The 25,177-nt window shown below is 39.4% G+C and overlaps 1 long non-coding RNA gene across 1 annotated transcript; it reads right to left on the bottom strand.

Moving 5' to 3' along the window:
• Window positions 1-698: 698 nt before the first annotated feature.
• Window positions 699-22,216, bottom strand: LOC119028764. Its single transcript, XR_005077793.1, has 4 exons — window positions 21,901-22,216; window positions 5,001-5,160; window positions 3,840-3,959; window positions 699-1,385 (listed from the first exon to the last, which is right to left on the bottom strand). It is a non-coding gene; the product is annotated as an uncharacterized LOC119028764 (long non-coding RNA).
• Between the last annotated feature and the right edge of the window lie 2,961 nt (window positions 22,217-25,177).

Below are 25,177 nucleotides of genomic sequence, written 5' to 3'. Positions count from 1 at the left end.
TACTGACTGCTCACAAAACAACTTTAAAGGTGCATACCACCACCTACTCGTGTTTATATGCTGCACTTTTTGAGTCAACAAAAGCAATTCGGCTTTGTATTATCAGCTAGATTTATTAGCTAGAATTCCTTTATCAGCCGATAACCGATGATGGATATTTTCTAATATCAGGTGAATAATTTATCCATCTGATATTTTGTGCCTCCTTAAGAAAAAGCATTTAGCATAAAGCATGTACAGCTGGTTAAATTGAATTAGCCTTACAAAAACAGCACTGACACAAACCAAAATCTGTATTTCACACCATGTGGGAATTTTCTTTTGTGTTTTGGATGACTTTGCTCTTGTAACAGGAGAGGAGCTGCTACTCAAAATGGTCATCTTTCATATTCAAAAAAAAAAAAAAAAAAAAGGAATAAAAACTCCATTATTAGGAAATCATGATTTGAGAACACAAACAAGCAATAGTTACCAATAACAAAACTGCTGACCTCAGAGGAGTAGCTAACTTTGATAGACATAAAACATATTCAGCAGATTCATATTCATGAATATAAATTTCATTTTTTTTAAACTGCACCACAAGTAATCCATGATAATGTAATTATATTTTTCATGTTTAGTGAGGTCTGTTTTGATAAAATCCTGCTTACGGGAAATCTGTTAACCGACCGTGGCAGTCAGGTGATCAGAAGAAGTTAAAGATAAACCCACATTTATTTGGGGGACAAAGTTATTGCCCAAACTGTTTGAAGAAAATGGCCATCACAATTTACAGACTGACTTTTAAATCTGATCTACTCTACTTACAGTAGTTCAATCAGCAGAGACATATGTGAAATAAATGCAGGAGCTTCATTGGATGAAAGACTTTAACAGCAGGCCAGACATGGGGCACTGATGTTGGTGAGATGATGTGATGCATTACAAATAAAACAGAGACCCACTCATAAAACAACGCCTGTTAGCACTACTAGCAATCAAATCCTCCACAGGGTACCTTTAACTTAGTGAATAAAATGTTATTATAATGAATATCAATAGAGATAATGGCCTCCACTATGAAAACTGTCCAGCTCTCACCTTATCTTGCTTTCATTTAGCTTTTTTTTTTTTTCCATTTCCCATTTTACATTATCTCTTTGTCTTCATGTTTCATTTTGAGCTGAAGCACTTCAAAGTGTTTCTTCAGGCTGGAATAAGCAGACACACATGGAGAATAAATGACAGGATGGAGCTATAAGTTCAAATGCAATAGAGCTGAGGAACAAAGAGGATTAATAGGGGGATACTTTCCTGTGTTTGACACTGGAGCAGCATGTTCTTCATTTATTTATTCATGTCAGAGTAGAGTGTGCAAATGTAGAAACAAGGGAAACGGTGATCTGGAAATAGAGTTTGGAGAGCTGAAGTAAATTCATCACCAACAGAACAAAAAGGAGATGACAGTAACATTTCAGGACATTATGGGAAGTGTGCGTGCCAGCGTGGAGGTCTATTAGAGAAGTGGGAGGATGCAAATGATGTCTGTGAAATAAAATGGAACTACAAACAAATCTGGAGAGATAATCTGTCCCGATGTGACATTAAGGGAATAACTGAGTTGATCTTCCACCTAGTCAACCTGAACCCATTAACACATGGAGCACACAATATGTGTGCACCTGTAACAGAGCCTCTGAAAAGAGGATGCGCTCCTTAGACAACTTTGTAAATACTCCTTAGATAACCTAGTTACACATCGGAAACAACTTTAATAAACCTTGAAAGTACCGATGAGTCACATGCAGTATGGACACATGCACACGTGGAATGCGATGTCAGAATAGTCTCCCTCACAATGCATGATTAATGTTAGCGTAAACAATCCAAATCAAGACAAGCAGAAGCACATGAGATTTATAGTTCTGAGGTGTTACCAAGGTACTAATTCAGAGCTCAGTTTTGACTGATCGGCAGGTTGACATCTCACACCCTGATTCAATGTGCCACCGTTTCTTAACATGGTGGTTGAATCACTACTGTACTGCATATTGAGACAAGGTCTGACAGTTGAGGATCTGTATAACTCTCTAAACTAATCTTCCCTGACAACTTCCCAGTCAGGCAAACACCTTATTCAACGAACTGAGTAACGGGTTCTTCTATAATGGATGACATAATGAAAATGTTCCACGCAAGTTAAAGTCAGCATTTTATGTAAGATCCCCCCCAACACTAACAACTGGAAATGCAGAAATGCCCTCTGAGAGAGTTACTCTATAAGCCTTAACACATGTTGTGGCAGGTGGAGAAGACTATTTTCACCACCATACAGTATACGCATAATATTTGGGCAACCCAGCCACACGCTGCGCTGCAACAAACAAATAGTGCTGATTGTTTACAATAAAATCCTGTTAAACATATCCCCAGCTTTTGGTCTTTGCTTTTGTGTCCAATGCATTAGCATGAAGTAAAAGTTAAATAATGTCTCTTAATTAAGGGTTTGTATGTTAATTAAGGTACTTATTAATAGCGTATGGTTGAACTTCACAGCTAAAGTATCAGGAAATTCTTTTATATAGGCTTATTTGATCTAATGATCTTTGTAAACTATCAAATAATGTCACATGAACACATTAGTGAATGACAACTACACACATTATTTGACTGTTAATTAACTATTAGTTGATACTTCTTTCTGCATTATCTAATATTAATAGAGGGTTAGGGTTAGGGGGGGTTCTTGCTATAAAGTCATACCATGGTCTCTTTGGATTAATTGCCTGAAAATTAATTTTTACAAGAGGGTCTATTTCTAATTATACTGGTCATTATACTGATGTACCATACAACATTTACAAGTTTAACTCTGCAGCATCTCAGGTTTCTATTGTTTGCTTGTTTTATCATAATGTTTGACAGACATACATGAAATGTTATATGACTAAATTATGATTATAGCTGTCAAATAAAAGCAGTACCATAAACAGTACCATAAAACAATAATAATAAGAAACTTAAACTACATGTAGTTGAACTACACAGCTTAATTACACTTTACACAAGACCTATATAATATAAATAATAATACATCAAAAAAAAAAAAAAGAAAAGAAAAGAAATGTGAGCATCTTTTTAGTGTTGGTGAAGATGTTTTTAGTACCAAACGGAACTGGCACTCTGATAAAAACTTTGAGAGACTGCTGATGTGTCATGTCAACAAGTGACTCTGCCCTGGCATCTAGCTCTAGTGCCTAAGCCTCTGAAGTTCCTGTGATGTTGACCAAAAATGTCAGCTTTTATTCTTTAAAAAATAAAACTTGAGTTGAGAGGTAAATTTCTGCTGGTATGTGATTTTTTTTTTGGCTATTATATTTTGTTTCATATACACCATATTCATATTGCATATATGTTGATTTATTTAACGCTTAGTTTAATGAGTATAATGAGTATAAGTAGTTGCTAAAGCTACTTGATTTAGCAATAGTTTTACAAACTACATTTCTCCAGGGGTAGAAATGTAGTTTGTTGAAACTACTGCCAGGCTGAAGTACATGTGGTTTTACAAGCTACGCTTGCAATGTGGCTTCCCCAGCACTGTTGATAAGTACCAACTAATAACCCTAACCCTAACTAATAAGTATTTTAAGATTGAAGTAAAGTGCTTCATTTCTATGTTACTTCAAACCACAAATACCTTCAGTTTGGATGTTACATTTCTAAATTTCGCCAATGCTGTAGCTCAACAGGTAGAGCAGATCGGCTAGTGATCGGAAGGTTGTTCAAATCCCAGCTCAGGGCTGAGAGTTGAGCTGCATGTCGACATGTGCTTGCTCCTGATGTGTGGTAGGCACCTTGCATGGCAGCCTTTGCCATCAGTGAGGGTCCTACGATGAGCTGGTGACCTGTCCAGGTTGTACCCTACCCTCGCCCAGAGACAGCTGGGATTGGCTCCAGAAAAACCCCCTCGACCCCTTAAAAAAAGGGATAAAGTGGTTACAGACAGTGGATGGCTGGATGGCATTTCCACAATACCTCACATAGCAATATCACATCCACATTACAAGTGCATATATGAATGGGCTTTAAAGTCAGAAGGCATAGGTGACTGTGGTGGTGTTCGAGATGGTGTTTCAACATTTGTAAGCATAAAAACACTGGATAGTTTTAGTGAGACACTGGGACATTTTCTAGCTATGCCTGTGGCAAAAGAACCATGTATCAGGTGGGCTCTTTCCCTAACCCTAACCAAATATTTTTTCTGCCAAAACAAAACCAAAACATAAGCACAGCATTGGTATAACACAGAATTCAGAATTTAACCTTCACTGAAGTTTCAATGAATAGAATTAAGTTACAACATATCTGTGGTTTGCAAAAATTCTCATGATTGGGTTGAACAAGACCACTTGATACTCATGTAAGTGTAGGAGGAAAAGGGAAAAGGTAGGTAACTCCAAAATCAATCTCCTACTCCAAATTTAATTACCTCCAGCACACACTCCACCCCCAACCCCCAAACCCCCCCCAGTGTGCAGCAGGAAATGGAGTGTGAAGCATTTGCATCGGTTAATACATTTCATAAGCGCAACAATCAGAGTATCACTGTAGATTAACGATTTCCTCAAGGCACATCCATCATGGCTATAGCCAGTACACGATGATCTTGCTCTACACACACACGTACGCACGCACACTCACACACACACACACAGAGGCAAAACATATAAACACATACACACACAATCAAATAAGTAATGTTAGACACTAGCACAGAGAATTCCTTAGAACAATGTGGGTGTAACTTTGAGCATTCGGTTTACACACACACACACACACACACACACACACACACACACACACACACACACACACACACACACACACACACAGTGATACAGAGGCAGAGCCATGTTGTGATCTTTCAACACCCATGGGTTGCCCATCGCGTGTGACTGCTGTGCAGAAGGTGAGTGCACAGGGAGGTTTCTTGGATGTTTAACATGTCATCCAACCTGTTTCGGCTCATAATGAGGCGACAGTTGGATTGTTATCAGGGAGCCAAACAAAGGCAGGATTGAGGCAGGCTGACACCTCTGTGGGCTGCTCAATGACCTGGGATCAGCCCGGCTTTAGGCTCAAAATCATCAAAGGGAATCATCAAATCCAAAGTATCTGCAAAACACAACAACAGGATTTTATTTTTAAGGTGGAGTGTTAAAACAAAAACAGCCAAACAATACAGTGAATATCAACATGTGGTTGATTGGCCGGTGTGATCATTTTATCATCATTTCGTCATAAGCATCCTGTTGATTTCAACAATACAAGCCATATTGAAGGCTGTTAAGCCAGTGACAATTGTTCCAGCTCGTCCTTGTCAGGAAAACATTCCTGACTTACATAAGCAACATGGAAACCACAATGTTTTACTGACCCTAACAGAGTAGTTTTCTTGCCTAAACCTAACCAGCTGTAACTGTATGTCAAACTGCTGGTACACAGTGGTCATATAGTTTAGGTGTGAGTATGTTGGCTGTTCAAGATTGTGTTTGAACATTTGTAGGTGAGAAAGAATTTGGCATCTTTAATGAGCCATCAGGACACATGTCTGTGGCAACAAAACGGGGTATTTTAAGCCACAACATGATCGTTTCCTAACCTGACCAAGCAGTTTTTGAGCATACACCTAACCAGATCATAAGCCACAGCACAATAATGAAAATTGAGCCTTAAGAAACGCAACAAACCTTTGGTTTGCAACATTGGTGATGGGATCGATTCAATGAATACATTCAACTAGGTCGTTTGTTTGTACAATATAGACCAGGCAAATTCCTTTCTTACCTTGCATCTGAAGGCGATGCACAACAGAATGAAATGTTGCCGGAATGAATTTCTATGGGAGCATGAAGCAGTGAGCAGACCCTTCCTGCCTTTAGCATACAGGATGGACTTTCAAATGTATTTGTAAATACTGACCTGAAGTATAATATTGAAAGTGAATTCTGAAAGCCTGGTTCAGTTATGTAAATCAGTGAAAACACCGGTGTCCCCAGCAGCAGAAGCAGAAGCAGCAGCAGCAGCAGCAGCAGTGTGGGAGTACAGGCTGCAGTTTCACCAGAGAGGTTGTGTGGTCCTCCAGTCTCCAGCTATTAGTTTGTTTACAGAAGTTAAAGCTGTGAGCTGCTGAGTGCCCGAGGCCAGCATTCCGATACAGTGGCTCATACAAGCATGCACAGGCACACTCTGCAATGCTGTTGTCTCTCAGTACAATGTATGCAAACCCGAACAGCACGCCTAAAACGTCCCATTACGAGCCTTTCTTTTTCACTTTCTCTTATGAAAGGATCCAGCCCTCTTTTTCAAGCATGCAGTTTCCTTTTTTAGCTGTTTTTCCTTTCTATCCATCGCTTCTTTCAGAGGTCCTTTCTTCCTCACTTTGAATATAATCATCTTTCCGCGGCATGGATGGAAAGTGGTGGTCTGTGTTCTCCTGAACAGCAGACAATTCCTGTTGAAATGAGCTGTTAAACATGCATTTGAATGTGCTAGTGAGATGTTTCATGCTGATAATACACACCTGACATTAAAGTGGGTTTGTGTGCATCGTATACAAATAATCCGCTTACCGTGACTAACTGTCATGTAAACGTTCAGCTCAGAATAGGAAAGCTTGCAGAGACAATGAAGCAGTTGAAACAGTTGATTGATGATATGACATATGGGTGTAATTAGCTTGGGGAAGAACACACAAATATGCAGACATAACTCCTGAATTAGATCTATTTGAAGAGGCTGTCTATCCATCTATAGCACGCACTCCTATGTACCTGCATGTCAGGTGAAAAGAAAGGAATGTAAATTGCTTTTAAACACACAACTCTAAGAACAAAGCAATAATGACTGTGCTGCGGTTATTAGCCAAGGGCAAAGGTTATTTAAGGAATGCTGGTTGTATTTAAAAGACTGTATCAACTGCCTCTAGAATAAAAAATGGATGTCATTTCACATGCTGATAAGAATGCCATTTTCATCTCTCAGGCTTTGTCTGAAGATTTTTGCAGGTAAACTTTTGAACTGTCTTATCAGTACAGGTGTTACACATGTTGACTGGAAGCCTCGAGTTTGAATGGTTACACACCTGAGTTGGTAATGGACTCGCTTTATCTAGTTTAAACAGTTCTGATTGTCGATGGACAGCCGTGTTCACACCTAGAAACAAGAAACAACATTGATCCAACGCTTATTTGCCATTGTTCTCTTGAACTATAGTCACATATAAACTATTTTCTGCATTGTGTTCTAAAGCAACAGTGGAAACTGAGTTGAGTAATCTCATCTGAATCCAAACTGTAGTTTCAGTATCAGACTTCGTTCAGCTCTCTGTGACAAAAAAAAAAAAGGTGATCTTTGGAACTAAATAACCATTCCACCTGAGAACGCTCGGCCACATTGCATCCATATTTTACCCTCCGTTCGACAACCATAAAGCTGTCATTTCATTTAGGTTAATGTGAATGCTTAGTCATTCACACAAAGTGGAAAATTGGGCAGTTTGCAGACACACCCTGTGCTATTAGCCCCATACGCCATTGGCCATGGGTATTGCCGAATTCTCCACCACTTGGCGAAGGCCCAGGTCCTTTAACAGAGAGGATGACCTCAGTTTACAGTCATAGCACTTCTAGAGTCTGCAGTCACGCAATCGGGGAAAAAGGTGAACAAACTCTGTGAGTGGTCCACCTTCAGTTTCAATTTGCCTTTGCTTTTGTAAACCAATGCAGTATTTATCATGTGTTGACAGATGAGGATATAGTGCTTACGGCCAAAAGAAACATTATATGAATAAATTACAGTTTGGCATTTTTATTACGTTATAATGACATTATTATTGTAACAGGTCTGTTAGATTGTAAGTTAACTATTATGTCAGAAAAGTACACATGTATTTATTGAATAAAATGTAATAAGTACTTCCTAAATGACACCTGTATGTGATTAGATTATTAGTATACACTGAGACTGATAACTGAACTTTGGAACTGATACACATTGCCAGTAAGAGTGTTAATCTTCTACTTACATTAAGAATAACAGTGGTGGTGATAATTTAACTGAATCAAAATAAAGTTTTAATTTTATTAAGAGGTTGAGTATTTCCATTTTTGCTGACTTTCAGCCGAGTCACATGAATAAAATGTTGTTAACTTTTCAGCAAACCAAAAACTCATTTAAACTCATTATATGCATCATAAGCTACATACCATACTGATGTCATGTCCATATGACATGATTATGACCTTACTTTCATGTTGGGAGTGGTCATGTTGCAGGTGACAAGGCTGGCAAACCAGTGACCCCAGTTCACGTCCGCCTTTTTGAGACTTGTAAGCACGACACCACTGTATACTTTTAAGGAAACGGGACAATTTCCAGCCTTGTTTGTGGCAACATAAACAGGTGTTTTCAGCCCAAACATGATGTTTGCCTAACCCTTACCAAGATGTTTTTGTGCATAAACCTAACCAGATCGTAAACACAGCATTGAAAATTGAACCTAACTAACAGCCAAATTGCAACACAAAGACATTTTAACCTATCCGTGGTTTTGCAGAAACATACATTGACAACATTTGTTATGGTGATTGGGATGGCTTGTGCAAATGGATAAATGTTTTGTTTTTGTAATGTTTATCCATTAAAAAGACTGCTATAGTCTGAGTATTGGAAGGACAGTGTCAGATCAGTGTTGTGGGCGGGTGGCAGGCAAGTGGCATTACTCCTTGCCATGCACAATTTAGTCGAGCTACGGTCAGATCGATTAGGCCATTTAATTGGACTACTGCCATTGTCCCAGTGTACACCACCAGGAGAGAATCAATTTATCGACGGAAGTATGTGTGACTTCATCACAGTAGGTGGCGATATGCACCGTTTCAGTTAGTTGATACTGGACCTTCATCCGGTTGACCTATTACATCACATACCAAACAAGTTAAGAAGCCGCAAGTGGGTTGCACAGTGAACAGTGAAAATATTGATGACTTTTTGTGGCTGTACATCACATATTATTAATACCTTTGACTAACACAATAATCTGACTTAATCTACCATCATGTAAATGTACTGACTGACTGAGAGAGGGGGGCTGCATCAGAGCACTGATGTACCTCAATAAATAACACAAAGCACATTTTGAGCGGCACTTAGGTTTGTGGGTGTCAGAGTTGAACAATCAAAGGGATCATGTAATACTTTTATGCAAAAAAAAAACATATTAGATTGCCAATTAAATCTGAGAACTTGACATACCAAAACTATACTCATCTTTGTCGGAAAATATATACTTGGAAACGCTGTACAAACTAACAGACACATACATTATTACAGATGTATTTTAAGCAAAATCCAAATATCCATCAAAAGTCACAAACTGCACTGCATAAATCTCAAAGACCTTATTTGAATTTACCAAAGTCCTGTTCTGGGTTGAATGTCATTGGTGAAAAGTTTAGCAGTCTGCCAATCAGCCAGTTTGCATACACTGGCACCTATCAGATAGTGACACCTACACTGTATACGCATCACCGCTTAGGCAGGGATAACCTACACAGTAACAGCTGTGCCTTTTTCTCAAGGTTCACCGCTTCACCCTTAGGCCACATACCCATTAGGAGATAATTCTGCTGATGTTCTCATTTACTGATTTACACCTTGTTCACACGTATGTGCAAACAGTCGTAGTGTTGTTAAGGACACACAGTAGCTTGTAGATAGTGATGTAAATGAGCAGGCTGCTTAACATGCGTCAGCTAATACTATCAAAACAGACATTTGCTTGCAAAACCTGAACCTGCAGATTAAATAGTTTCTGTTAACTTGCCTGTGTTTGCTGTTGTCAATTTTATCATGTAGTTTGTAGTTTGTAACAGAGTACAGTAGAAACAATATGTTGCACTCAAAATGTCCCTGAACAGTGAACATTAATTTACTGTTTGCGCAGCTTGGAGAAGCATGCTTCAACCATAACTCGTGTCCCTTAAATAGTCCTATGCAAAGTTTATGCTAAAAAATTAAGCACAACCTTCCACTGATAATTCTGTCCCTCATGAGAAACAATTCTAGATGTACTGTACACACCAGTACACTAACTTGATCAAAGCTTTGATTGAGTTGATCCAAATCTGCTGCCAAAGATAGACACACAATCACATTTACAGCTGCACTGCATATTGTACGGGGAAACATTTTTCTCAAATAAAAAACAAAACAAAACCCTAGCATTGTTCTCCTGCTGCGTCAGCTTTTGCCACTGTTGATTTGTCTGATTTGTGATGGATAAAAGTTGTGTAAGAACATTAAAACAGCATTTTTGGAAATGTTTAAATTCCATAATTCATTGCATTATGTATATTTGTTTCACAGTTTGTGATGTTGATATTTAAAATGCAGCAGATCTTCATCACTGACACCTAAACCATGATGTGTATATGGTGTGAACTGAGTGAACATGATACTGACAGATCACACTGATGACGCCTTCTTGATTCCCCTGGGAGTCCATTTGAGTTGGGTGATGCTCATTTATGTAAGTCAGTATATTAGTGATATGGTAACATATATGACACAGTCCGTGCACAAATGTGTTGTTTTTTATGTAATAGGGATGATTTATATAACCCTGTACACAATACGACATGTAACAGACACCTCTGGAGTCACTCAGAAGCTGGATTGTGTAACTGTCATATTCCCAGAGAGTCTGTCTTTGCTTGTAATGTCTCCTGAGAGTGTCTGTGTCTGTATATTGTGTAACTGCCACATGTCCCGAGGCCACCACCTGTGAAATAACCCTTTCTATTTATATCACTTTCCTCACAAACCCAACAGGCATCATGAAATAAAGGCAGGAAATGCTTTTTGTTCAGGTGACATTGAGCAGTGTATTCAGATTTAAAGATCTGAATCATGATAAGTGAATTCTTCAATTCCAAAATACCTGAGCAGCGTTTCTGTCTTTGAACATGTAACGTCTTTTACAGGAAAAGTGTTGGTGTTATGTAATAATGCAATGCATCTATAACTTGATGTGAATTGTGTCAGGGTTTTTGCTGTTGTGCGCTTCTCTTTTATGGTGCTTTTATGTACTGAATGTTTCCTAGTGTGTAACTGTTCTCAACGTGATTGCTTATTTTTGTTTCTTGTTTTTATGTGAAACACTTATGTATCTCAGTGGGACCGTCCTCCATAAATAAACAAAGAAATTACACAACGAGTGTTGTTTTAAACATGAAAATACCAAAATGGGGGGAAAGAGTCAACATTTTTGCGTTTGCAGAAAGGTTTATGGTTGCACTAAATTTCACACAATTAGGCCTTTTTTAGTTTCTTGATTATAAATATAAGAATATCAAAATATTAAAATTTGTCTCCTTTCAGATTTTTTTTTACAAGCTCCTTTTAATGATACTTCTGAAGGAACGTAAATATGTCAAGTAAATAGTACCAAAATATCTTTTACAACTACAGAGTCCTGCATGGAGCAAACATCAAATTAAGCTTTCAGAAGAAAAGCTAAAGTGCTTCCTGGATATGAAAATATATACTATTTTGTTATTTTGTGATATTTTGTTCATTTTCATCGAGCAAACTTTTTTTTTCCACATACAAATTAACTGTTCAATTGTTTCCAATAAATGGAAATAACTAGACCTTTATTAATTTCTGTGAGGATTTCAAGAATCAAGAATGACCTGAACTGATAATAAATCTGTAATTCTGCCTTACTTTCTAATGACGCTTAAATCTGGCAGTAGGTCCTGTATCCTGTAAGAAAAACTGTAAAGTTACATTTTCCTAATGCTTTGTTCAAAACTGTCAGCACTTTTTAGGGCCGTTAGAATGAATCTTTTGTCTCTGGTGAGTCTCCCAGGTTTCTAACCGCCTGATGCCGACTCCTAATGCAACAGGATTACACAGGAAAGACTGAGACTGTGTGAGTGTGTTTGGGCTCTGCTGGGTAACCACTGCAGGGCAGGTGAAGTAATGCATGTCAGTGAACCCACGCAGGATGGCGTGTCTGGCAGAGCCAGCTGCTTTTAGAGGTGTCGAAAAGTTCCCTCTGCTCGTTTTTACTCCATCCCTCCCCTCCAGCCTTTCTGCTTCTCCGTTTACCTCCATGGCGTGTCCTACCCAAACATTGTGAAACGTTGTACTTTTTGCTCCACTACATTATTTATCTGACAGCTTTCCTTTCAGGTCTTACAGTCAACATTAGATCAGTGTTTATACCAGTGTAAATAGCAGCATTATTTCCTTCTGTTTTACTCCTTCTTTTGTTTGTTTGTTTCCACATCAGCTGACCAGAAAGCAGAAAAATCCCCTGAAACTGTAGAAACAAGTTTGTTGTGTTACAGCAAGAGCAAACTGTTCTCCTTCACGTTAGTATTTAATACATATTTTACTGTGTATTTTGCTGTAGTAATCACAGTTACAAAAAGAGAGCCATCATGTTCATTATTTTAGTTAAAATACCACAGTTCAAGCTCAAATGATTATGGATTCATTGTTTGAATCGATCTCTCTGATAGGATAATTAATATCTTTGGTTTTTGACCATTTCTAAGACAGTCAAGTGAAAAAGCAAGATGTCAAGTTTGGCTGTAAGAAACAGTGAATGGCACTAAAGAGCAAAGAATTATGTTTTAAATGTACTGTAAATTAAAAAAAAAAAACAAGTTCATAAAGTCCTTGAATAGAGAGAAACTTAATTACATGTGACCACTGGAAGTACCAGGGAATTATTCGGTATACAATCAGGTTCATGTAGAACACATAGACAATCATTTTTTCCTTGTCTTTACTTTGCTCTTCATTCCCTGCTCCTCTTGACCTCCAGCTCCACTCTCCTCACCCTCCTGGCCTGAGGGTAAAGGGTGAACCTGCCGAACTACTGAGCTAAATAAAGGCTGGGACGACATGTTCTCTCTACTGTCTTTCTCTGTCTGTCAGTCTGAGGTTTTCACACTCCAGATGCCCTCAGACACACCTACTATCTCTACAATGTAAAACACTCTTGTACAAGAGCAGCTCTCATGGTTCACCTGCAGGACAGGGCAGCTGTGAACTTCTGCTCCTGGGTTGATCAGTCAAGAAGTGGGGAGAGATCAGGGCACCAAAACCAACATGTACCTCCACTTAACCTGCAAGTGTTTGAGTGACTGGGCAAACAAAGGCTGGAGGTAACACCCACAGCGTATATGAAGTGTATCTGCAGTCATTACTCAGGCCTATCTGCTGCTGCAAACACAAGAGCCCTGACCTTAGCTGTTGTTACTGGGAGAATGTGCATGTGCTCATGCATAATATCACCGAATCCAGTCACGGAAGGATTGTTTGCGCAGATAAACAGCCTTCTTGCTTGATATCTCACTCTCAGCGGTCCAGAAAGCACCTGCACACATGCAGCTAACTGTACGAGAGAGACACACAAATACCTGCTGGTTTTTGGGGAATGCATGACAAGCTATATGTCCCTCAAAAACCTGCCTCTTATTGTGCGAGGTAATAAAGCCGTGCATATGCAGTGCGAGGAAGTCTAGCACCCTTATTGTGTTTTCTATACAGATGCATTCAAAGCAGTGAGTCGCTGAAGAACAGGCCTGCTGTAGATTAAATGCCGTTACAGCGACCCTTGCGGCTAATCCTTGCACGCACGCCACCCGGAATGTTCCACTCCCAAGACACAGGCTTGGATTAAAGCTGGGAGTTATCGACATGTGCAGCACACGCACAAAGGGGGCTCCATTAACATAGAGAACGACATGAGCCGCTCTCCTTTGTGAGGGGCAGATGAAGCCGAGCCCTCGATTCTGCATAAACAGAAGTCAGCGGCGACGGAGCAGCGAGAGGGGAAACAGACAACAGCGTCGACAACCAGTGAAATTTGTTCTCGAACTCCAAAACCCCCGACACACACCGCCGCGCCATATTACAATGACAAAGGCTGCAAACTTGCTCTTTATGTTGTTGCTGCGATGCACCCTCATAAAGTCGGAAAAACATCCTTTCATATTTACAATGTGATTTTCCCAATTTCCTCAAGGGGATCATTAAAGTTTCATCCTTCTTAAAATGACTGAGTGCATTGTGGCGCTCCAACAACAAAAACTACTATTTACAGCTGTGTACACTCTGAATGTGCCGAACACCAGAAGCTTCTTGTTGATATTGAGTTGCTGCATCTTTTGTATGATCCAAATCTTGTGTTTAAAAGCTTTAAAGTCCTTGTCTGTTTCAGTTTATATCCTCCTTGGTGGTTGGGAATCAATAAGAAGTAGAGAGTTGTGCACATAGATTAACGTCTAGGAGTATCTAACCATGCAGATAGTTTTGGTTTTATTCCTCTGGCCTCCAGCAATCACCGGGAGGTGAATGTTATATAGTAATTGTTGGTGCTTACAGTGAAAATATGAATTTGAAAAGAAAAAAAAAAAAAAAAAATCAGCAGAAGCATCCCCGTTCACACAGGGAAAATGTAAGTGAGGAGAAGTGCTTTTGATCTCAATGTATCTCAGTGAGTATGACTTGCACGATTACATTAAGTCAGGGTGGTACTGTGACATGGATGTATATTTTTGATGTGGTTCGCCTGGAGACAAAAAGCAGACAAATGGATCTCCTGCTAAGGACACACACTGCAGATCATCCATCAAAACAAACAGGTAACCAATGAGCAACAAATACAGCCTTAACCTACAGGAGATTTTGCCCATATCATATGTATCTCCTATTTACATTCATCTAAGGTTGTATGTTTGATGAATTCAAAATATAAAGAAAAGTTTTGGTTGGGTACAAGATTTTAGTTGGTTTGGTTTCCTAGCTTGTTTACAGTTTGTGATCAATCTGAACCATATTTTTATTAGACACATTTCAATCAAGACATTGGGTATTACTTTTACTTTCATACTGTCAAGACAAGTATTTGTATGGGATAAGCAAATGACAGGCCCTTGGTCGAGAGATGTGTGTACATTGTTCTGTAACTGTGTGTGAGAGAGTATTTTCTTACTAATGAAAAGTCAACATTTGTTCAGAGAATCTTTGCTCAGCATAAAGAGCAATGGGCTGGTGCGTGCATTGACCATGATATAACTTGAATATTGTACTAAGAATAATCTAAAAGGCAAATATCATTATGTGTCTAGCTGTGGTATGTTGCCACTTATGGTTGAAACTGGGCGGCATGTCGGTCTGAAAGAAAAAAAGTGGATTAGTTCAATGTAGTTGAATTTTTCTGTCCATTTTTACAGGGGACTGCACGGAACTACTTTGTCTAGTAATATAAAAACAGAAATATATTTTGTAATTATCGATAATGCAGGATGATTATGTCGGCTTTTCTCATACAAACACTTGTCATTAGCTAGTTACAGGACCTGGAGAAAGACTGTGAGATAAGGAAAAACAATTATCAAGGTAAATTGTAGATTTGTAAAAGTTATCTCCGCTGTACAGTAAATATTAAGTTTGTTTGTAAAATGTGTGTTTACTCGAACAAATAAGTGGAAGAAGATGGATGGATGGAAATCATTCAAAACAGAATGTTTTCTCTTAACTGGGTGAATTGATCTTTACCCCCAATTTACCTCGCCGGCGTGCTTCTTTAGGAGCAACACAAAATGTTGCTTACATTGTGTGCAAGTACAAATGTCCATGGGTTCTGATGCAGAACTCTGCTTCTGATCACTGACCTCAGAGTAGCCTCGGCTCCCGACATGCAGTCAAACAGCAGCCTGTCACAGGCAGCGGCGGGCCGACACATGGAGTGTACATTATGAGTGTGTGCAACCACTCTAACCAATTAATCAACCGCCCATGTTTGTGTCGAGCTCCTGTGGCTCAGAAAAGTTCCAGAGCTCAGTGACTCATTCAGCTTGGCTGCAGCTGGATGCTTACAGTGTGTTTTCTTGTTGTTTTCTTCTGCTCAGGCATTCATATTCAATATCTAGCCAGGCATTGTGAAACCTGGGAGTATCCCATCGTCATTAATCCAGCTCCCAGACAACAGCATGGAAAGACAAACGTTTGAAACACTTGTGTTAGTCAACTCGCTGACTGAAGTACCTGACTGACTCATTGTTTTGAGCAGGATCAACTTCACAAGAGGTTAAAGAAACGTTATAACAAATGCTAGCACAGCACCCAGCACCCCTAAAAAGTGTCCATTGTTTTTGTCCTGACTTAGAGCAATTTTTGGTTTCTTGAACATGACAGAAAACTCCTCCTGAACCCCTGTTTTAGACTAGTCCGCTTAAAAAACATTCATTGTTAATAAAAGAAAGATGTTGGAAAATAGTAAATAAAAATCTAACCAGCTTTTTCTGAGGATTCAACCTTAGGAGGTTTTTTGGAGGGAGTTGCTGATGTTGCCATGTGATAACAGGCGGTAGTATATTGGGGTGGAAGTTTAACCCACGTCTCAATTCATACCACCGTAACATTGTTGATTGTGGCGGCCCCTGTGGACAAAAGCGGTATGAACACCACCACCTCATGTCATAAAGATCTTGATAGTTTGTGAATTTGTTTTGGGAGCAAGTGAAAGAAAGAGGTTACATTTTTATACTATTTTTCTTTATAAAGCACAGCTGTTTGCAGTACGCATGGTAATGACGTAATATGTCTATTTGTTCTGTACGTAAGATTAATAACTTTAATATGATGATGGTGAAACTAGTAAACTTTGTTTTGGCAAAATTACTTTAACTGGTTCACGCTTAATCTCTAGTTCACAGATTTGGTTGCTCAGTTACTGAGCCAAAGCTTAAGTTATCATCCTCCCTTACAAATTGTATGTCCTCATAATAATTAACCAACACAAGCTATAGGCTGTTAGCTACAAGCCAATGTAGAATGTAACATTATAAGCCAATTCTTCTGCTGCTGTGTGGCAAAACAGAAATACCCACAGGTGTACCACCAGACTACAGAGTAACTTCTGGTTCAGGTAATGGAAAATATTCGAGCAAACCACAAGTACTTCATAATTGTACTCAAATGTACTTTAGTTTTATTTCTCTTCCTGGGTCATCAGAACCAAAACTGGTCCTTTCCACTGAAAAGCAGGCAACATGTCTGAGTTCCTAAAGAAAAGTTAATGTAGTGAAAACTGGAAAGCAGTTGTGTGATTCAGACCTCGTGTGATTAAGCAGCAGCTGAAGTGACTCTAAGAACCACAATGCTGTTGTTAACTGAATCATCTCCTTAATGTTTGTCTTGCTGCTGATCTCTAGCAACCGAGCTCATGAATGAATTTTGCAACCTCGTCCTGTTGCTCAAGTTGTTTTGTTTACATTTTTGTGAGGTTGCATAATAATCCAATTTTGATTGAGATGTTCTAGGCCAGCACTCACACCAAACAGGCCAATTTTGCAACTGTTCGAGGCCAGGATTTGAGCCCAAACCTCTGTCTGATTCTGACACAGAGTTACAGATCTTAATTTGAAAATAAGTGCATTCTCTGCTCAATAAGCAAAGTTAACTTTTAGTTATCCAGTTGTTAATAAATGACAAAAATCTGATTAAAGAATGACACACACACAACAGCACTTTCCATCAGTGAATCAGACCATAGTGAACTACACCTCTGATGATTCACATCTGACTACAATTTGTTTTAGACCTCTACCACACCCTGATTAATCAAGCTCATTAAAGCTGCTTTAACTTAATCATTAGCTAACCATTTCATGGTGAATGTGTCACGTCCATTTTCACCTGTTATCATCACGTAAACCAATTTGCGGTTTGGAAATGAATGTTTGACCAACAAACACCTAATCTGTGTTTAAGGGTTTGTGCTGATTGGAGTCGGATAGCTATAACATCCATGTGATTCTAGTTTCTTTTTTCTGTTTTGACCACCAATATTTCCCTGCAGTTCCAATGCATTTGCAGTTGTCCCAGTAGCATTAAGTACATATTAATCTACACCCAAATATGTGTCCGTGGTTGTTGACCTTTGGCAAATGAGGTAAAAGATAGTTTTCTTAAACTGAATGTTATCAATCAATCAATCTGCTGGCACAGAGCTACTGTGTGCGTTTGAGGTCTGGGTGTGTCTGAGGCAATAAGAGTGAAAAGAACATTTAAGGTCAAATGCAACATGAAAAAAACTTGCATAATTTACATATGGAACAAATTGTAAGAAATTATAGAACATTTCAAACAACCTAAAATCACCTGAGTTTTTATGTATATGTATTTTATGTATTTTATGTACAGACTAAGAACTGCTGTTGTAAAGTAATATCACTTTTCGATAAAGTTGTGAACTTTGTCATGTGTGGCGTCAGGCTAATTCATTTACAGACAGCAATTAAACCCATTTATCATCCACAATCGATAAAGTTGACACATATCCTGACCACACAGTCTATACATGCTTGTTTTATTGCACCGTGTAATGTAAGTTGTCGCCAATATTTAAAAGTCTGTATTTTCATGCTTTCGAACTTTCAAACCAATTCTAAAAGATAATGGAAAGAAATCTGGCTAACGAGCTAGTTAGCAAGTGTCACATTGTGAGTGCTGGTTTGTGCTTGACAGTCCCGTAATTTGCCCTGTATATTTAAATGCTGTTAGAAACAGGATTGAGCCTAAATCATCTAGTTACAGTGCTTACTTGATCTATAGAAGGCATGGGATATATTCAGGTAGTTGGCTGAGGATGTATAAATTTCACTGATGTTCTCCTCTCACAGCCAATGACGGCCACCCAGCTTTCTGATGACGTAACCAACAATGCGGTCTAAAGCCATCCCCACTTATGAACCGGAGGGGGGAATGACAGACTGCATGAGAGGTTTAAGAGTGGACGCAAGAGATTGGATATGTAAAGTAAGCATTTTCTGAAGAAATGGTGGTTGTGAATGCTGGCTGTTAAAAAAAGGTGATGCTAAACCGCATCGCTGACTTTGAAAATGTGACGAATACTAATCATGTAAGTTAGACAGGGAATATTTCAAGGTTTGTAGAAAATGCTGGACTGCTTAGCTTGTCTTCAGATGAGAAAACAAACCATTTCCATAAAGCTACTCTACTCTAAGAGTAATGATAATTATTTCAGTGGGACTGTTATTCAGTTTCCCAGAGCATTTATTTTGTTTTGTTTGAGTTTAAAAGTAATTCAAGATAAATTAAGATTTGCGGTACAACAAGCCCACACATAAATCAATAGCAGCCTTGCTATAAGCTTATCAGACCCAGTAGCTGTATATGTGTGTGTGCCATGGCTTTACAGTGTCAGTCCTCTTTCGCCTGTCTCCCATTCTGGACTGGATGACAAGCGCCACACAGCTTTTGGCCTTGTGAAAGCGTTAGCTATCAGGGTTGACAAAGCAACAGATGACCCGCAGGCTCAGGCCAACACAGTGGCAACACACCCGCTGAGGGTAAGAATTGCCCAATGAGCTGATAATGCCGCTCATGTTATCTCTTGCTGATTGCTTTATTGCTGTGTAATCCAGGGACAGTTTGTTTTAGGGCTTCAGTGTTCAAATACGGCCGAATGTCACTGCTGCCATCCGTGTTTATTTAATTTTATTTTTTTACAAGAGCATGAATCTCATTGTGTATTGATCTTGTAGTCTGTACAAATTGAAATGATGGAAAGGTTAATGACTAATAAAGATTGTTTAACAGCAATAAAGATTCCAGTTGCAGTCTGCAGCTTTCAATACATGGAACAGTTGATCACACTATAATGTCACTTCACAATAAATGTCCTGGATTCACTGTACACTCATCCATACAATGTTTCATTACAAGGTGGGATATATGGCAGTTTATATTACAGACCACATCCTGTTTTAATTGTGTTGCCGTGTGAAGCGGGACGTGTCACAAACCCAGTACATGCTGTCCCCAGAGAGCTCTGATGTCTATCATCTGAGCTGAGGGAAGAAATTAAAGCAGGGGTCAAAAGTGAAAAGTGAGAGAACACTGTGTTCAGTGAATCCCTCATCCTCTGCTGGATCTGGTTTCACCAGGTATTCATCAATCTGTCATGAGCGCTTGTGAGTCCTTCATAGATTCTACTTTACAAATGGATTTACATAGTTGGGTTGCCCCAATAAAATCTCAGTAAAGTTAGTAAAAGCTTAATTGGGCTTAGAAACTCAACTGTGGAAAGAAAAGTCATAGTAGCATCGTGAGCTGTAACATCAAACAGCATGTTTATCAAGTGTCAAGTCAGATAAGCTGCCAATATTTCATTAAGACTCTTCACTCACAGGTCATACTGTATATTAGCACAAAAACATTAGTTTTGGTTGTCGATCCATTCAGCCACACAGCAGTTACACCTGGCAGTTACAGGGTGTACATGTTGAGTAACAGCTAGTCGCTACATAAGAACTTTGTGTTGTGCAATCCCTCTGTATATAGTGATGTATAAATCCTCCCTCAGTAAACTCTTCAATTTTAACCGGGCTAAATCTGACCCATGCAAAAGAAATATGCTGATCACTGACAAACTTCCTGCTTTCCAAAAGCAAACCTGACAAAGACAGCACACTGCAGTGCTTTTTGTGTGTCCATTCCCTTCATCTGGGACCTCCATAATGAGCCACACAGTGTGGGACGATGTGCCAAATGGGTGGCCTGGGGCAAGGAACACCAAGAAACCATCAAGTTTGGTGGTTTGAGCGCGAGCAGGGGGGAGTGATCGGTTTGGTTTACATTGAAATTAAGGCAGAGAAATGAGAAACTGCTGTTTACATTTTGGGTGGACTGTTCTCTGTATTTCCATCTACACCCAGGGAAAACCTAAGTCAAGGAGTTATGAAAAATGCAGCTTGTAATTGAACATGTGAAATGTGAAACAGAGCTTCGCCTCGCTTTAGTTTACAGTTCAAAATGCAGCCATTATAGATTCACTCAGGGTTATTATGACGTTCAGTCACCAGTGCATGTGGACCCTAAAAGGTTTCTGCAACGTAACGTATATATACAGCAAATAGGCATATATACCAGATTCAAAACTTATTGTACTACCATGGTTATTATGAAAATAATGGAAAAGGGGGTCTATAGAAAGTAATTGTTTACATTGTGAAAAAGAAATGGAAGAAGTGAACTGACACATTAAAGATGCCATTACTTGCTAAGCTTACTTTTTTTTCACTGTAAATACAAATTATTTTACTCTATTCAGGGAAACATTATTTATTTTCCAAACACTCTGAAAAATATTTCAGAATGTCTCACAAAATCACTGTTTCATGAAGCAAATGGCTTCTGAATAGTGGAACTGCTCAGTGCTCTCTCTGTCTGTCTGACAGCTATTTGACACTAACGCTGCAATTTATTATCATTTTAATATTTTCTTTATCATTCTTGCTTATCGATAGTTTTTATTTTTCTCCATTTTTTATAAGACTATTGAATGGGAGCAGCTGTAATACAAGCAATTATCCCTTTAAATCTGCTGTACAGCGAGGTGTTATTTTCTACACCGAGCTATTAGGCCCGAGGAACAGCAGCGCTGCGGTTGATCGGAAAAGACTTGATCAACTGACTTTGATCAGAAGTAAATCAACTAATAACGCTTATCCACTGGTCAAAAACTCACGTAAACCTGCTAAGACCAGGCTTTTGTGTGTGATGGGAATGTGTACACTTGACATTTACACCCAGGTCAGTTGACTCTGCAGTAGACGCATGGCGAGCTCAGCTCAGCTTTAATCGGAACATAGAAACCTGGGCAAATGCTTTAAATTCTGTTGCGCAAAGGGATGGGGTGTGTTCAACATCCACGGTCTAGTCAAGGATGTTTTACTACTGGACCAATTGGCTCAAATTATGACAGTGTAAGAGTGACGTTGCAAAGATGGTGTTGTAACTGACCTAAATGCGGACACCAAACAGGGAGTGGATTTAAAGGTGAATTTACTGAACACGATGAGCAACAGGCAGGTAAAGGAGGTGAGCATCCCTCAGGCTGGTGGCTCTGCTGGAGGAGGAGGAGGAAACTCACATCTGTGCTGGTTGTACGCTCAAGGAGTCCAAGGAGTGCTGGAAGCTGGCATGTGTTTGGCTGAGGAGCCGATCCTGGAGTTGTCCATTCACTGGGGAAGCGGAGAAGGTTAGATTACTGGAGACAGTAGAATCACAGAGCTGACCATGTAGCACTTAGAGCAAAATAATCTGGCAGCGTGCAGGGAGGAGACCAGGGCACAAGAGCAGGCGCTGATTACTCTAATGTGCTGCAGGTGTGTGACGCAGCAACAGCTCCGACCAGCAGAAAACCATGCCCAGCTTCTCCCAGCAGCTCTGAAACCAAAAGTCCAGATATAGGATTGTGAGGCTCAAGACACAATGGCTCTATTGTTGTTTTCTCCTCTGTTACAATTGTTCCCGGCGCATTTGTGACGTGAAACGTGGTGTTGGTGACGTACAATGTGGCACTTCAGATAAAAAACACAGATGGGCTGCCTTGCTTGCAGGAAGTGGGCATGGCGTCAATAGGTGATTTTTAGTGAGCTGACATTTAAAAAAAAAAAAAAAATCTGTGTAGACCTACTAATTTTGGTGGGTACGCAGTATTGGATTCCGTTGTGCCTAACACACAGTGCACAACCCTCATGGTGTCAAAGTGCCCCAGTGGTATTGCATAAAAATATTTTTTAAGGGAATATAGTAGTAAGTGAAAGTTGGTAATTACAGTACACTGAAAGTAGTGCCTAAAGGCAAACACCACTGAATTTAATGTTGATTGTGACTGATTATACTTGCAAACAAGTTTCAAGTGATACTGATATGTATGGAAGTTAATGACTACCAAATGCTAAGAGAAATAACTTTTAAAAAATGTGAATACTTGAAAAATATAAAGAAAGTAAAGTCCCTGGTATGGTACTGCTGCTTATCATCTATCATTAGCATAACATACTGGACGGATTTGATATTACTTGTCTGTTTATTTTGATTTTGTTAATGAAAAAAATAGACAGATAAGAAGATAGATAGCTGGTCAAAAGAAAATTAGAGCAATTTGTTTTTTTTTTTTTTTATGTATAGATTACAGTTGCACTTGCTATATGCCAACTATATGTACCTATGCTTTATGTGGTCACAGGGGCCTGCTTCAGTTGAAGCTGACATTTAGTTAGCTGCAGATTAACCAATGCATCTTTATAAACTTATACCTTTCAACCAAATTTTGCCTGAATCATCCAAGGCATCCGCCTTTTAACCCACAAATCACCAGATCAGTGTTTTACTGTTGTTAGCTGTTAGTGTTGTTACTAGGAAGTGATGTGAGAGTTTGCCTGAGCCAGTGTTTACTTCTGTCAGCCAGCTCAGATTTAATGATGACTCTGAGTATGCTTTAAGTGAAGAGTCCACAACATATATTCACACAGCCACATGAAACAAAGACATAAATGTCCATTGCTCCGGCGTATTTTTCCAAGGTGTGACTCGGTGTCTGTCACAAAATGACCACAGGGCGTTGTGTGATCTCAAAAGGGATTATTATGCAATGACAAGAGGGGCCAATGGGGGGCCCTGATCTCACCTTCTGGAAACCGTAAACCTTGTCATCTAATCACCAACGACAGAACGAGGACAAAGAGAGGTGACTGGATGTAATCTGCTGCTGTAGATGTTTTCTGTACATGTCAGTCTGGTGGTGAAACTGTCCCCCTGAGGATCTCACTGTCAGTCATGTGCTCAGCTACAGCACACAAAGCAGTAAGCAGGTCAAAAGACATTTATGGGGGGAAACAAGTGTTTCTCACTACGTGTGGTGATGGCCACCTGTGCTAGACACGTCATCAAGTTTTTATTTCCTCAGTACCATTTAGGCAGCCATCGACTTTTTAAGTTCTAGTATACATTGATCCAGGGGTATACTGAGGTAGATATGTAGCCTTTACTGAGGTGGTGTCTGCCTGCAATATCCGTGTGTTTGAATGCAAATGAAGTGAACAATTTTCTATTTTGTTCACACTTTACTTTTCTATTTTTTACTAATATAAGTGGTCAGCAACGATTCAGTGTAGCTCTTGATTGATCATGCTAGCTAGCAAATAGGGGCATAATGATCATAGTTATCACCTTGTCAATCCAAGCCCACCTCCTTCCTAAACAAAGGGTGCTTGCACCAGTCAAGGTAATGGCAAGAAGCAAGGAAAAGGATGATTAGGATATTTACTGTCCTATCAGGAATAAACTGACATGGAAATATTTGGGATTTGAAAAGATGAGTCAGTCACATCATATGAAGCAGTCCTTGCTACATCAGTATTAGCCACCATGTTTCAAACCATCCATCGTCTGTAACCGCTTTGTCCCTTTTATGGGGTCTCGGGCTCACTGATTGCGGAGGCCACCATGCAAGGTGCCAACTGCACATCAGGAGCAATTTGGGGTTCAGCATCTTGCTCAAGGTCACTTCAACGTGCAGCTCAGCTCAGCTCAGCCCAGCCCAGCATTTGAACCAGCAGCCTAATGATCACTAGCCAACCTGCTCTGCCCGCTGAGCTACAGCTGCTCCGTTTCAAACCATGTTCAGCTAAAAAAAAAAAAAATGCATTCACTGTCACTGAAGAATCAAGTTTTATGCTCCTGTTCTCGTTATTAAGCTAAATTGTATGTGTGAGTGGAGTCAGTTTAAAGTAAATTTGACTGCACTTTGCCACTTACAATTATTTATGTGCTGTTCTTTTATGGCCAGAAGCTGGAAGGAAAGTGGTGGAAGACTTTTTTGTGAACTGACTGTGTTTAATGGACAGATGATATGCTCCTAACTCCATTACAGGCCTCTCAGCTGAATCAAATCAAAACCGTATTGTGGCAGACTTGGTGATACTGGCCAATATCTTATTACTGGGATGACATATTTTTGAAGGCTAACCCAGAAGTTAGTATAAAACCCCTGACAAAAAGCCACAGTGGCTTTTCAGTTGGATCTTTGATAGTTGTGTAAATGTAAAAGTGTAAATGAACCCACCGGAAGTTACACTTTATTCTGTTACACACGTAAATGTGTCCATCTACAAGTTGTGAAGTTAGCGTTAGAATAGTTTGTAACTAAAGTCTGTAAAGTAAAAACTGTAAAGACGGACTAGTCTAGAAGGAGTAGATGAGCTTGGTGTTTGCTGTGATGATGTTTTAATGA

The sequence above is a fragment of the Acanthopagrus latus genome, chromosome 11 (assembly GCF_904848185.1).
Source record: "Acanthopagrus latus isolate v.2019 chromosome 11, fAcaLat1.1, whole genome shotgun sequence".
NCBI lineage: Eukaryota > Metazoa > Chordata > Actinopteri > Spariformes > Sparidae > Acanthopagrus > Acanthopagrus latus.
The sequence above is the reverse complement of the archived record's forward strand: the minus strand, read 5'-3'. Positions and strand labels throughout refer to the sequence as shown.